The sequence below is a fragment of the Passer domesticus genome, chromosome 11, assembly GCF_036417665.1.
Source record: "Passer domesticus isolate bPasDom1 chromosome 11, bPasDom1.hap1, whole genome shotgun sequence".
In the NCBI taxonomy this organism is placed as follows: Eukaryota; Metazoa; Chordata; class Aves; order Passeriformes; family Passeridae; genus Passer; species Passer domesticus.
The window spans coordinates 4474487-4488988 of record NC_087484.1 but is presented as its reverse complement, the minus strand read 5'-3'; the positions used below and the strand labels follow the sequence as shown (position 1 = coordinate 4488988).

The window sequence follows — 14502 nt, the reverse complement described above, 5'->3', positions numbered from 1 at the left end:
CTAAGCAAAGCAACCTCACATGCCCAGTGGTGAGCAGCCTCCTTAGCACACCTCATGCCAAAGAATCCCAATGTCATCCTGAATAACTGCACCTACATCCCAAACTCAAGTTAGGAAAAAAAAAATACACTGCAATTTAGGCGGCAGCATAGGTGATCAGCTGACACAATACAGAAAGGGGAATTTCTGGCAAAGAGCCTGGGACACAACTAGAGAGCCACAAACCAGGAGTTTAACTCAGCTGCTTCAGAGGGGATGCAAGACTGAGCCAGCCTGACCAGGGTTGGAGCATCCCATTCCATGGATGCTGGATGTTGCATATCTTACACCCCCTTGGCCCCAAAATATTGCTGGACTTCAATTTTTTTTTTTTTTTTAATTCAACAACTAAATTATTAGTTTAGTTGAAATACACAGTCTTAATTTTCATCAACCTCTTCCAGAGCTCACTGCAATCCCATCACCTGCACAGCCTCATGATGAGAAACATCAGCCTGACCAAGAGCTGCTCCTCCAGCTCCTGAGGAAAAGCACTTGTGTGATTTAGAAGTGATGGCAGTGCCCACACAGACTGAATCACATGTATCTTATCTTTTTACTGTCATCAAATGGGCCCCATCACATCTAAGGGGAACCAGAAGACTGCAATTACATTTGTTTTCCAGAAGATGTGCAAACCTGGCAATGTGACCTCCAGCTCAAGACCAGCATTTTAATTTAACTCAGTACCAAATTTAGCACAACTCTCACAGCTCTTTCCACTGCTCTCATCTGTGAGAAAACACCACTTTTCTAATCATCACTTCACCAAGACATAAACAGAGGCAATGTATTTTCATCCACCTTTAAATTAAATCCATCCTTTTATCCAAGACTCAATTACAGGACAGAAGTTCTCCAGAAGCCTGAGACACAGTTGTTGTTAGGATGGCACATCCTAAAGCTTTTGCTTTTCATTACTTCACAGTTTCAGGTTTTAATTTTGAGAAACATCCAAGTGCAACAACAATATTCACAGGTGTTGGGATTTGGAGGTGGAGTAGCAGGAATGGGGCAGTGTGACTTCACTTTTTGGGAGTTCTGTTTGTTTACCAAGGAAGAAGAGAATATGTGAGGTTTTGAGCCACTTCTTAACTGCTTGGGATTAAGAAAAGGACTGAAAGAGGCCAGTAATGAACACCAGAGAGCACATGAATGAACAGCTTTCAGGAAACAGACTGATTTAGTCAATTGCCAGCTGTACCTCCAACTATTCTGGCTATACATGCAATTATTTATGCACCTATAGTTGTTGTGTGTGCAAATGTATATATTCACATTTAAAGTTCATTTGTAAAGAACAAAACATTCATAGAAACTATTTTAAAAACATATAAAACAAAGCCCCAAGCCCCAAACAAATGACACGTTCATTTAGTCTGAATCCAAAAGCCAAGCTTTCACAGTTTAAACATCACATTGATACTATTTTCTTGAGGAAAAAAGCCCATACTGTAGCTTGAAGCAACATATTTTCCTAGTAATATTTCCATTCCAGGCACAACAACGGATATGTTGACATTTATTTGCTACGTGTCATTATTTGAAGTGTTGCAGCTACATTCCTTTTGCTTTATTAATGGTTTGTCACTACAGCCGTGTCTACACTTGCCTCACTTGAAAGGAGAAAACAAAAAAAAAAAAAAGAAAACAAAAATAAGAAGGGCTTCCTCTATTTGTCAGGTCTGGTACGACCCCACCAGAGATGATACCAGCAGCAGTACTGGCTACAAGGCACAGCACTGGCAGGAGTTTTTGGCAGTGTTTCACCAAGATGTACTCCTCCAGGAAGAGTGAAGACATCTACCATGAGACTGGCAGACTTCACTGCAAAGCCAAACCCTTGGGAAACACGGGCCTCACACACTTGTTGAGCTTATTTGTTCATCCATCCTACTAAAAACAGATTTATTAGCTGTGCTTTCACACCCCTCCCATAGCCCAGTGCTCCTCCTCCCCCAGGGGATGCAAAACTGATTAATACAAAGAAAGTGAGGTCTGAATACAGTTGGGTTTTTTCTCTGCAAATTGGGAACATTGATAGAAGAAAACACCAGACACGACTCAAAGAGCCAGGTCACATTCCAGGATATGAGAATTCTTCCCTTAGCTAAAATATGAACTGCCAAATACTAACCCACAGCCCTTTTTTTCAGGTACTAACTCAAATTTGGGGTTTTGTCTAGAAAGCTGACTATATTTAAATTTTAAAAAGATATTTCCTGTGCGTCTACATTCCCTAGGTTTGGCTGGGACAGGTCACAACAACGCCAACAAGGAGTGAGAGGCTGCATCTCCCTGTCTAGCTTCCTCCAGGAATATGGAAATCACAGTTTTCCACTTTGCTGTAGAGCAAGGAAGAAATAACCATCCAAGTTTCATCTCTCTGTCCCCAAACAAAACATCCAAATCTTTTGATGTCTGCAAGTTACTGTTGCAAACCTGATTTTCAATTCAGTACTGCACCCTTCTACTGATCCCTGAGATGACTCCATTTCCTTAAATTAATTCAATATGTGAATTAGTAATACATAAATTAGTTGCACATGGCACTAGAGAGAAAATTAAAACACACAGAAGAATGAAGTGTAGCCATGTAAAACCCAGTGTCCATGTATGGTCAAACAACATGACCCAACAGGTTACGTCAGTTTTCCTGAAATTCCAAAAGCACTGTGAACCACATCAAGATACCCAATTCTACTTTTCCTAGAAGGTTTCACCCATGCTTATTTATAGGGCTGGATGCCAAGAACATTTTTCTTTCTGTGATTTTCTTCCTACCTTCTGTATTTCACAAAGCCAAAGAACCTCTCCCAGCTATGGCAGATGAACGCAGAGAACCTGGCAGAAGCAAGAGGAGTTCTGAATATTGAGTCCTGTGACTGCTCTTTGCAAAGACTTGATTTTTATTTCCCTGCAGCAGACCATTAAAAGTGCCTGAACAAAGTGTTCTGCTTTTTTATCACAATCATCTGGAACTACAGAAGTTGTACTACACCAAGGACAGAGAGTTTTCAATACTAAGTAGAGCCACATACCCAGGTTTATTTAATATACAAATAAAATTCAGTGCTAAACACACATTTTACTCCTACAGTGCATATTTAGGGGTTTTCTGCCTGAACAGAAGAGAACACACGGCAAAAAGAGTAAGAAGCTACCCCACCTTCAGTCCTAGCCTTGATGAAAAAAAATACTTGAAACGCACATGGTATAAACTTAAAATGGAAGAATTTTCTCTTTCCAGCCTAAAAAAAAAAAACCACAAAACAAACCAACAAAAAGCCCTTACCACTTCCCCATGACAAAGTTCACACACAGATGGCACACACACAGGGTTACACAGTCCAACAGACTCCTTTCTACCCCTGCTTTAATCCATGTACTACAGGAACCCTCTTCTACCACTCCATATGGGTTGGGCGAGCTCCTCTCGCCCAGAGGCTGTTGCACTGGCCAGGGAAATAATCCAACCCAGCAGGAGCTTCCTTAGTACTTTACAACCATGGGCCAAGCCAGTCCTGGCGTTATCAAAAGCCAAAGCCTGTTGACAATGCCCTGCTGACCAGCAGTCACAAGGCAACTGCTTCTGACCCCAGCCAGACATTTTCTCTGGCAGACCAGGTTCTGCAGTGAGGATGTCCAGAAACTGGCAGTTCTCTGACCCAGAAAGAAAAGGATTTGTGACATCTGATCTGCATCCTCCAAGCCACATCCTGACAGCATGGCCAGCCCAAAACCTCCAGCACGGCCGGCACAGCTGATGTGAACACAGGAGGGTTCCCATCCACCGCACTGCAACAATGCTTGTGTTGCTATAACCAGGACAAGAGGCAGGAGGAATTGCTTTAAAGGGCTTTGCTATGGTTAAAAAAATGTGTGGAACCATAGGTTCATGTCAGAGGGAGTCCCACCTGGCACACTGAGAGGTCAAACACATCCTTAGAAACACCATGCCCTGAAAACAGGGAAGACTGAAACATTTCTAGACAAAAACTCACTTTGGAAAAGATATACGGTAAAACATAATGAGAATTTGAAAAAAAATATCATTCAGTATTCACAGAAGCCATTACCTGCAGCATATCTTATTCTTCTTCCATAAAGAGAAATAGTCCTGACATTATTTGTTATTTTCCGGGACATTATATGTGCAATTGAAGAACCCTATCAAAGTCTGGCATGTCAAATCATGTTACTGCTGGTTATTATAGTTGAAGAAATGGGTGATTGTCTCGAGTAATTTTGAATAACCTTTTGAATAAGGAAGAAAAATAGGAAAAAAATTGCTAGTATGTACAAGGAGAATGTGTACACATAGTCTTATTTGTACACACATATTTACACTAAGGATTTAATATGGATCTACAACCCACCAGGAAGGCTCTGAATGAGGAGTGCTCCTTCTGCACATTCCTGCTGATGCTGGGATTCACGTCCAAGAGATGAGAGAATTCACTCTCACCATTTGCCTACTGTATTTTGTACACACACGTTGAAATTCAGGATTAAAACATACATAACACAATGATATTTTTCACTGAAAAGCAGAGTGGTAAATATAGCTGCTTTCAAGAGACTCCTGCCATGGCTTGCCACTCCAATTCAAAGAGGAGTGGTAATAATTGTTCATGTAGAAAAGCCTCTTGAGACATGAGCAGTACCTGGAGGTATGTGCACAGATGGTTGGTCAAGGCACAAACAGTCTGGAATTTGTCTTGTCTGATGTGCCTTCATTAGTTTAGTTAAATCACATCCGTCTGAAGCGCCACTGAAACCTGAACACATTCTTGCTCTGTTTAATTACAAACACGGTAGATTAATTTGGAAGCATCCAAACAGCCGGGCTTCCTCATAACAATTTTGAAGAAATACATGCAATTCTAAAAATCTGTTATGACAAAAGAAAACAGAGCAGAGGGAACACATACACACAATCCACTGGCATTTTATGAAGGGGTAGTGAAATGCCTGCTGCTTGCTCTCTGTGCCATTTCACAGAAAAGGCCACAGTAGCAGGATCCTATCTGCAGCAAGCTGAAAAGCATAAACATCCTCTCAAAACTTAACCACTGTCATTAATCAGTGGGTTTATTCCCCTCTAGTTTACTTTAAACAACAACACATTTCAATGTGCGTGGTACATTCCATCTCTGAAGATGGAATTATCAGCAGTGTTCAATTCTACGCAGGATCAAGGAAAGTTAACATTGTTTTTTCCCCACACTGGTTAGATTCCCAAGGCAGCAATCCAGAGGGTAATGATATGAAGATTTTCAGTACTTTGCATTTATTTAGACCTAAAATTTGACCTCAAATTTTCCAGGCTTGAAACTCCGCTATCTTAACAACAAATTTGTGCTGTAACCAGACGCACACCCCTCATAGGAAATGTTTGTCATTCAGGAACAGAAAAACTATTAAAAACTGGGTTCCTAGCTTAACTTTAGGAAGAAATGGAATAACCAAGTAACTTCAAACATGTACCAGAAATGAGCATCAGGAACGGGGCTATCAGGTCAAACTGCATCATGCAGGAGTGTCTTATTTCATAAGGCAAGTACAACCAATCAGCAGATAATAGCTCTGATGAAATAACTGGAATAAAGCAACCTGGCACACAAAGGAGTCTTTTACCAAACGAAAACCTCGCCCCACGAGGGGTTTTTCCCCTTGGTTTTCCAGGGGGAAATCTTGTGAAAATTCATGTAGGAAAAGTGAGCTTGCCCTCCTCCCAGCACCACCCACGCCTGGGGAGTGCAGTGCCTGAAGGCCATCACATTCATGTGCAAACCTAGCGTAACTAGATTTAAGGAATAAAATACAGCACGGGTGAAACAGACCTTCAAAATTTTTATTAGGCTTATATTAGCTATGGCTGAGCAGAGAGCCACAGGCAGACAAGCTAATCCAATGGTTCCACAGCATTCTCACTTCTGCAAATAATATCAGAGCAGCAAATTCATCTACTGCTCAAAAATCAATTCCAAAACATGCAAACACACCACGGCTACAGCCTGCACTGCTGGCAGAAGAGCAAGCTGCAGAGACAACTTGTATACAACTCACTCTCACCATGTGGGTTTTTCTGTACTGCTTCTTCAATCTGAAAATTAAGTTAGTCATTTTTGCTATTTATATTCCTTTCCATCTTTGTTCTCACACCTTTCTTTCCTCACCTTCCTCCGTATTAATCACAACAGATAAAGCGACTCATGAGGGATGTAGCTGCAAAAATAGAGAAGTTTTCAAGCACACAATTCTCACACTATTTCACAGTAATTCTTCTAAGCAGCCATAGGCTGAATTTAACTCTTCTTGCACAACAGTGGCCAATTACTTTTTTCCCAATATTTTTGGTGGTGTTGTTTTTGGCACAACTTGGCTTTGAAACAACTACTTCAATTTTTTTTTTCTCTTTTTAAGGGAAATTACTTTATGCACTTCCAAAAATACAGGCAGCAATTAACATTTCAAACCAATTTGTTGCTGCTTGTCCACCCTCAGAGACATTTGAGTTAAGAGAGTTCTGGATGTTGTTTAATTGCACAACACACTCTCACAACTGCACTCAGCATCTCTGTGCTTTTCTAGAAGATCACAAGTCAGGGGTAAACCTAGATTATATAATTAGGAAGAAATTCTTCCCTGAAGGTGGTGAGGCCCTGGCACAGGTTGCCCAGTCCCTGGAAATGTCCAAAGCCAGGTTGGACAGGGCTTGGAGCAACCTGGGATAGTGGAAGGCGTCCCTGCCCATGGCAAGGGGGTGGAATGAGAAGCTTTAAGATTCCTTCCAACCCAAACCACTTTTGTGATTCTCTGATGACATCTGCCTCTCCCCAGGTCAGCAGGAAAGCACAGAGCTCTTCCAGCTGTGGTGCCCCACTGGCAGGGCAAGGAGAGGAAGATGACAGAGATCCAATAGCCCTCCCTCCACAAATTGGGACATCCAGTTTGGGACACCCAGGGCACAAATTGGTCCCCTAAGTGCAGAGAGCCAGTCTACACAACAGGGACAAAATGCACACTTCCTAACTAAGTGATCACTCTTTTCAGGTTCTCTGTACTCTGCATTGCCTCTGACAAAAGCAATTGGCAAGTAAAATTCACACGCTCCACCAAGATCTTCAGTAAGTTTAAACACAATTGGAATAATCTGCTATTTGTTTGAAGCAATTTGTGTGAGGAGGATAAACTCCCTTCAGTCCAGACCTACACCTGCCTACAAACTGATCCTGCAAACATTTGCACTGGAGCACATCTTTACACTCTCGTAATACTTTTATTAAATACTGAACTCCCCTAGATCAGGGCTGCAAGCCCAGGAACGTGCCCAGGGACACGGGCAGAACCTCTATGCAAAGAGACATTCTTGCACAAAGGTGAAAGTCAGATAAGGCACAGGTATGCTTCATCTATTTGCTTTCTTCCTCCATTTAATAGCCAAAGTATTAATCATGGTTACAGTTTGATAAGCACAGCATTTGTCGATAAATACCCTCCCCTTCCACTCTGCTCTCTCAAATAATAATCTCTCTGCAATAATACCACAAAGACCTTGGTTATCTCTCCTGGAGTTTCTGTGCAATGGGGAATCTACTGGAATCAATGGGTGGGGATTATTTTTTTTTTTACCCCTAATTAAACTACGAAGCAGGGAAAAAAAAAAAAAAAGGCTATCTACCATATCAATCTGCAGCTCTTGAAAAGCCTGCATACCAAATCCCATTTCCAACAAGGTCTCAGCACACCTTTGTGCAACACAAACTCGGCTGCTGTCGCCATTCCCCGCTAACCTGACTCCGGGCTGACAAAGTGGCTCATTGTGTTATTGTGGGAAAGAGCTCCGCAGAGATCTCCCATTCCACCCCGGGATTCAGGAGCAGGCATTCACAGGGGCAGCACCTCTGCCCGGCTGCCCGAGAGGTTTCTCATGCAGGAGGAAAGCTGAGCCCATCATTATCATCGTGCTCACAAAATCCAAGAGCTTAAACCACATTAGTAACAAAACCAACCCGAGACCCACCACCCAAACTCCATCACTCCGTAACTTTCCAGCACCGGAGAAAGTTTTATTACACCACCCCTGACTTTCACACAGCATTACACACGTTTTTCAGAATTTCTTTACTTTTCTAAACTGCTCCATGAAAATCAAGACAATATGCGACCTATGCAGCTTCTCATAACTGGAAATAAGACAGGAATTTACATTAAACAAAGACCTGAAACTCACCAGCAAAAAAGCAACCACACACACAAAGTCAAGTCATTGTTCCATTTTGATTGAGTAATTTTGGTATGCAGGATCTTACAGGAAAGAAGACTCTCCCACTCCAGGTATCAGATTTTTATCTCCAATGATAAAAAACCATCAATGAATGAAAAAACCCTAAATTTCCTGAATGCAGAGTACTGGAGGGGTTGCTTTCTTTAGGGTGGGAAGTCAAAGGGTCTCTAGACAGAAAATGCTGTGCTCAATGTGCCACGTGCTGCAGCTAGAAAGCTCAGGTCATTGATTAAATGGTTTAAAAGGGAGAACCTTTTGGGGTTGCTACCTGCCTGAAGTGGGGCACAGTTTGTAACACAGACTGAAGGAAAAACCAAGTTCTGTTTATACAGCCAGGACAATCCAGTGGGGTCACCCAGCACTCAGGTGGTCTGTATCCAGATTAATTCTGAATCCTCACCCTTCTAAACTCATTCCCATACTCAGCCAAATCATTCAGGCAATGGAGATTAAAATTATTCCCATTATTCTCCATAAATTGTATTGGTCTTTGACAATAATAAATACAGTTAAGTACTGAACAGCTTGTCATATGAATTGGGAAATCAACAGCACTTAAAACTACAGCAAACCCAGAACTGCTGGTTAAAAGGCAGGCTCAAGGCATGGTGCCAGCAGGACAGATGCTCTTCCCACCCTGGGTGAAGTCAAAAGACAGCAGCCCCAGTCCTCCCAGCTACAGGAGTTACTCATTAATAAGTTACAAGTCTTTGTTAATTAAAGTTTCCTAATATTTGACCTATTGACTTTGATACTACAGCTTTCGGGTATGAGCAGTATTAATAAGGGGCTTCAAAGAAAGCTGTGGAAAGTCAAGATATATATATATACATACAAGTCAATAAAAAGAACCAGGGTGAGCTAAATAAAGGAAAGTAAATTCCTGCAAACTGATTTTTTTTAATGCCAAGTTTGTATTTAATCAAAAAGGGACAGTCAGGCTTCTTTATATTTCCCTATTGATACAAGCACACCCCGCTCCAATGAAGCTAATTAAACCCTTGAAGCTCAAGTGAACTTTCCAAATCCTTTAGATGACAAAATTCCAGTCAAGCAAAAAAACTTAAATAGACAAGCAGCAGAAAGCAAACCAACTTTCAAGCTTCACGTCACATGTACCTGAAGTTTCATTTGCCCTTGTTACACTTAAAGAAATTAATTTCTTTAACCCCTACCAAACTTTAGAGGTGCAGGTGTCTAGAGTCTATTCAAATACAGATAAGAAATCCACAGAAAGGAAAAATCAGAATTGTTCAGGTTGGAAAAGACCATTATGACCACTGGGTTCAACTGCTAACTGAGCAGTTCCATTTCTACCACTAAACCACGTCCTTACTTGCCATATTTACACATCTCTTCGGTACCTGCAGGGCTGGTGTCTCCACCACTTCCCTGGGCAGCTTGTTCCAAGTTTTACCAAGCATCAGTGGGGTTTTGTCATGAGGAAAAAATAGTTTGTGACTTATTAAGACAGATGCACTTTTATTTCTGCTCTGTGGGACACCAGAGTTTGTCCTTCCCTCTCCCTGGCTCAGTAACAGCATCCCCAGTCCCATGGATACACCACACTATTCCAACTTCATCCGTTTCCCAGGCTGGCATAAACAATCTGTTTGCCACTTTACAACATGGGGTAGATCCATTGCACAAGCTCAGAGCAGACTAGCAGCAATAAACTCATCATTAACAAAGCAGAGCTTATCTTTTGAGCCTTGTTACACAAAATCTCAGCAAAAACTATTCACAGGATTTTAGCTTTCTGGGAAGACAATTTTTAAAAAACCCTTACCATGTTCTCTGATTTTTTTTTTATTTCTAATTCTAGCTAGAATTCAAAAATTGAAGTATTTCAGAAAGGGACAGAAAAAAAATTAGCCTTGCATCCTAAAATATGTAAAGCTGAATTTAAAGAAATGAACTTGGTTAGCATATAGGAGTGGGGGAAATTACCTTAACAGCAAGTGGTTTTGGGGGTTTAGGGAAAAGATACAAATAAACAGTTCACTCACAGAATTTCAATAAACAGGTGAGAACAAAATATACAAGTCCTTCAAATATAAGAAAACCCATCTCATAACTCAACTGGAAGAAAGCCAAGTGATAAAAACCACAAACTACAAAAAAGGCTAATTCTCTGGAGGCTTTTTTCTACAGTATCTTTCATAAATATAAAGCATTTTACCACCACATGCCCTGACAGCCTTCAGCTTTTCCTGGACATGCATCTCACTTCACCTACTGCAAGAAAAATTCATAGAAATCCTGATGGAGCAAAGAATGTTACACTGAGTTGAGGTCAAATATAGTATATATGCATACAAATAAATCTGAAAAACTCAATGTGGCTTGCCAGCAGCTTTTTCTTTGACAGTGGAGGCAGAAAGATCAGAATATCAGCAAATGCAGGAGTTTGCCTGCAGGGTTCTGACCACATTAGCACAGGACTTGAGCAAGGAAAAAAGCTTTCCCAGTCAAATTTAGTTGTGCTCAATTTTACCTGAATGATATAACTGACACATGACCCAACAAGATTTCACTCCCAGGGAGCTCTATCGAGGCATATTCAGTGTGTGTGAATAAGCTGGAACACCCAGGTGTTATCACCGAAAGTACGGCACAATCTCAATTCTTTAATATTTACATTCTGACCCAGTTCAGTCACATTTTGGCAGCACAGAGCCCACACAGATACCCACCTTAACAATACAGTACACAGTTAATCAGTGGCAAACACCTACCCATTAACACCAGTCATTCTCCAGCTAAAGGCTTCACAGGTCCCAGAGATTCAAGCAGATTGCATTTGTTCCCCAGTTTCTAAGGGGAAGACACTTTGTCATCATTAAACATGCCAATATCTGGTTTAAAAAAATAAGTAAAACTGGTATTATTCTCTACCTACACCATGGCATATTACTCTTGGGCCAGGGTAGGAAGATGACATGTCCATGCAATAATTTTTATAAAGATTTCCAAAAATAATAGACCTGTATAGAAAAAAAAAAAAAGCACTCCTACTCTCTCTCATATCAACACATTCCTACTCCCATTTCTCTCTCTAGACCCTAATCATACCTCCAGGTTGGTGCAGAAAACAGCCTGGGTGTTCAGGGGAGGTTTAACCTGCTGGTGAGAACATGAGCAGTGGTGCATGCTGCAGAGAAACCCCACAATACCAAACACCTGTTCAGCACCTCATCCTCCTCCTGGTGCTCACCAAGGAAATTCCCTCATCCTTAATGAATTTGGACTATTTTTTCCCATCACTATTTTTTTCCATTCAAGTTGAAACTTCAACTGCATGATTTTTCTCTAATTTTGCTTTCTGTTCCCAGGTGTTGCTGCATCAAGCTCTGCTCTGGATAATCTAAATCACAGATTGCCCCTCACCATCCCACAGGTGCCAGAGATCCCTTACAGCTCATAGAGCCTGACAGAGCACAACACATCTAAGTCAGTGCAACAGCTCTGCACAAAGCCATCATTGTGCACCAAATTTTAAAATACTCAGAAGTCAGTACTGCGAAATTCAGCACAACTACCAGCTGCTTTACCCTCAGCATCTCTGTTCAAGGAAGTGCAGAACAAGACTTTTTATTATTATTTCTATCAGAACCGCAATTTGTTGCAACTTTTGTCTTTAAATCTGAAGCTGAAGAGATGCTCTAATTTTTTTTCACAGATATACATTAGTGGTACAGAACTCTCAAAAGAGAGTGCTTGGTCTGAACTAACAGATGAGCTACCCATATCATCTAAACTGAGCAGATTATAGCATGTTTATTATTAAGAACATGTCAAAGTACTTTAGTCTTTAAGGCTTTTTCTGAACACTTCTTGAATTGATCAAATTAAGTAAAGTCACTGTGTTACTAGTAATTTGCTTCTTATGACAAACAGTAGTGGGTTGAGCCTCCTACCTGTAGACACTGTACTTAGGCTAATAATAAACAAAAAGCAGTTGTACAATCCCTGACTGCATTCTGCTTACAGCATTAGTACTGAAGCATCACTGAGGTTTTAAAAAGATTAAAAATTCCTGAAGATTAACAGAAAGCTGATTTCAAAAAATGCAGAAATGTGAAGGTATCTAACATCACAGATACCTAGCTGAGGAGCCAGTGGGATTTTTAGACTGGCTAACAGACTGGAATTTCACTCTCAGAAGTCACCATTCCTTCTAGGAAAAAAATCAGGATAGGAAAAGAAATGTAGTGCAGTAAAACATTATACACCAGCTGTCAGACCTGAAACTGATACTGTAACAGGGATCTACATTTGTCATCAAGTTACTCAGTCACTGGCAATATACAACTACAGCAAGTGAGCTCCCCATCCCAAATAGAAATAGCTATGCCAGACAAAGGATAAAGTCTTTATTTTAGGTGCTTGGGTTAAAATCAGTATAACACACATAGTCAAACTCAAGGTAGAGCTCACAAAGATTTTCTAAAACATGAATTCAAGAAACCTAATCAGTGGCAAGAAGATATGAACATGCAGAACAGGTGCACAGAATTCACAGCTGGTTCCAAAGTGCAGTATCTCCAGTGGAACCAAAACCAAATCAAGGTGGGTTCTGCTCAGTACAATGGTGTCAGGTCACTCCCCATCAATACAGTAAATCTGGTAACTACTATTGCAGCTTCCCTTGGCAATTTTATCTCCTGTGGGCTTCATTCAGGGTCCTATCTAATCACAGCAGTTTGCTATCACCTCACAAGTCACAAGGCATGTACATACACACATGTATACACCTCCATCTACATAATGGGTACAAATACCTCCATTTATCCTAAGACCCGTGGAATGCTTTAAGCCGTGCTCAGAAATAAGAAAGTTCAAAGTAGTGCTAAAGCGACAGAGAAAAATCTCAAATTCTCGCTCTGTTTTTGCCTGGATTTAACCTGGTACCAAATCCTGTGGGGGCTGACAGAGTGTCCTTGAGCCCTGGCTCCCAGCACGCCCGCATGCCAGAGCCTTACACGCGTTCCAGGGAGCGCAGCTCCTGCCACTGGCACATACCAAAGATTCCAGATCATTTTTGCATCACGACTAAAACGTTCTCATCAACTTGGATTTCTGTTATAACACGTTACTCCGGCCTCAAAAAGTGCAATCTCAGCACGGTGTAAGTTCAGTTTTCTTTCTCTAAACCTTCTCTTGGGTGCTGGGAGTGCAGGGAGAATGGGTTAAATTTAACATACACCATAATCCTCATGCTTCCAAAACCAAATTCCAGCTATAAACCTTAAGAATGCCACACACCTACCAAATTCTTTTCTCTTTTTACTAGCATGGGGAAGATAGGAACAGGGCACTTCACTAATGCCTCACTTCTTCATTACACTGCCTTCCTCCCACAAATTTTACTGACTTGCCAAATACACGTTGCTAAGTTTGAGAAACTTACAGGAAAATGAATCCTTTATGAAAATACTCGTTGCTAGAAGCACAAACAGGAAAATAGCCGGTAAACAATAAATTCTCATTGTATTTAACAGCCGAAGGTCTTTGTTCACAACAGCTAGCCCAGAACACACAGCCACATTCACGGGATCGAGTGAATTCTATCAGAAGTTTACAGAAGGAAGCATATACAAACAGCCTCACAAAGGTATTTTCCTAGCAGGAAGCCACAAGCACTTCTCTGCTGCTCCAGCAGCAGCGGCCCCGCCGTCAATGGGGGAGCAGTGGCAGCAGTGCTAAACACACTTTACTTTCACTGTGGGATTAACCATATCACAAATCACCAATTAAATCCTGCTTTATGATTTAGGCTTTAATTCATTAACCAACGCAAAGGCCAAACATGCAGCAGAGCCTGGTGGAAGTCAGTCGGGAGAGCTCTGCTCTGGCTATCCCTGTCCCGAGGCTCAGCCCTCTGGGATTAAATACCATTTTCATCAACAGTGTTCAAAAGTCTCCTTTTTATAAGAAACTAGTGGTTAACTGCTGTACATTGTTGACAGCATTGAACAGAATTCACTGAATATTCCATATGCAACTGGGCATGCTGGTGGTTTGCTGCTGCATAAGGAGTGTGTATATTTCTGCTATCCAAAACTTATGATGGGAAAATCAGGAGCTCATCTTCTGCAACGTACAAGTTTCCCTCCCCCACTTCCATTTTGTGGATTTTCTGGCAATAATATTACTGAAAAATGTAT

At 41.2% G+C, this 14502-nt stretch overlaps 1 protein-coding gene across 1 annotated transcript in view; it reads right to left on the bottom strand.

The window, feature by feature from the left end:
- Window positions 1-14502, bottom strand: part of FNDC3B (fibronectin type III domain containing 3B) — a 183049-nt gene that overhangs the window by 147561 nt on the left and 20986 nt on the right. The window lies entirely within an intron of this gene.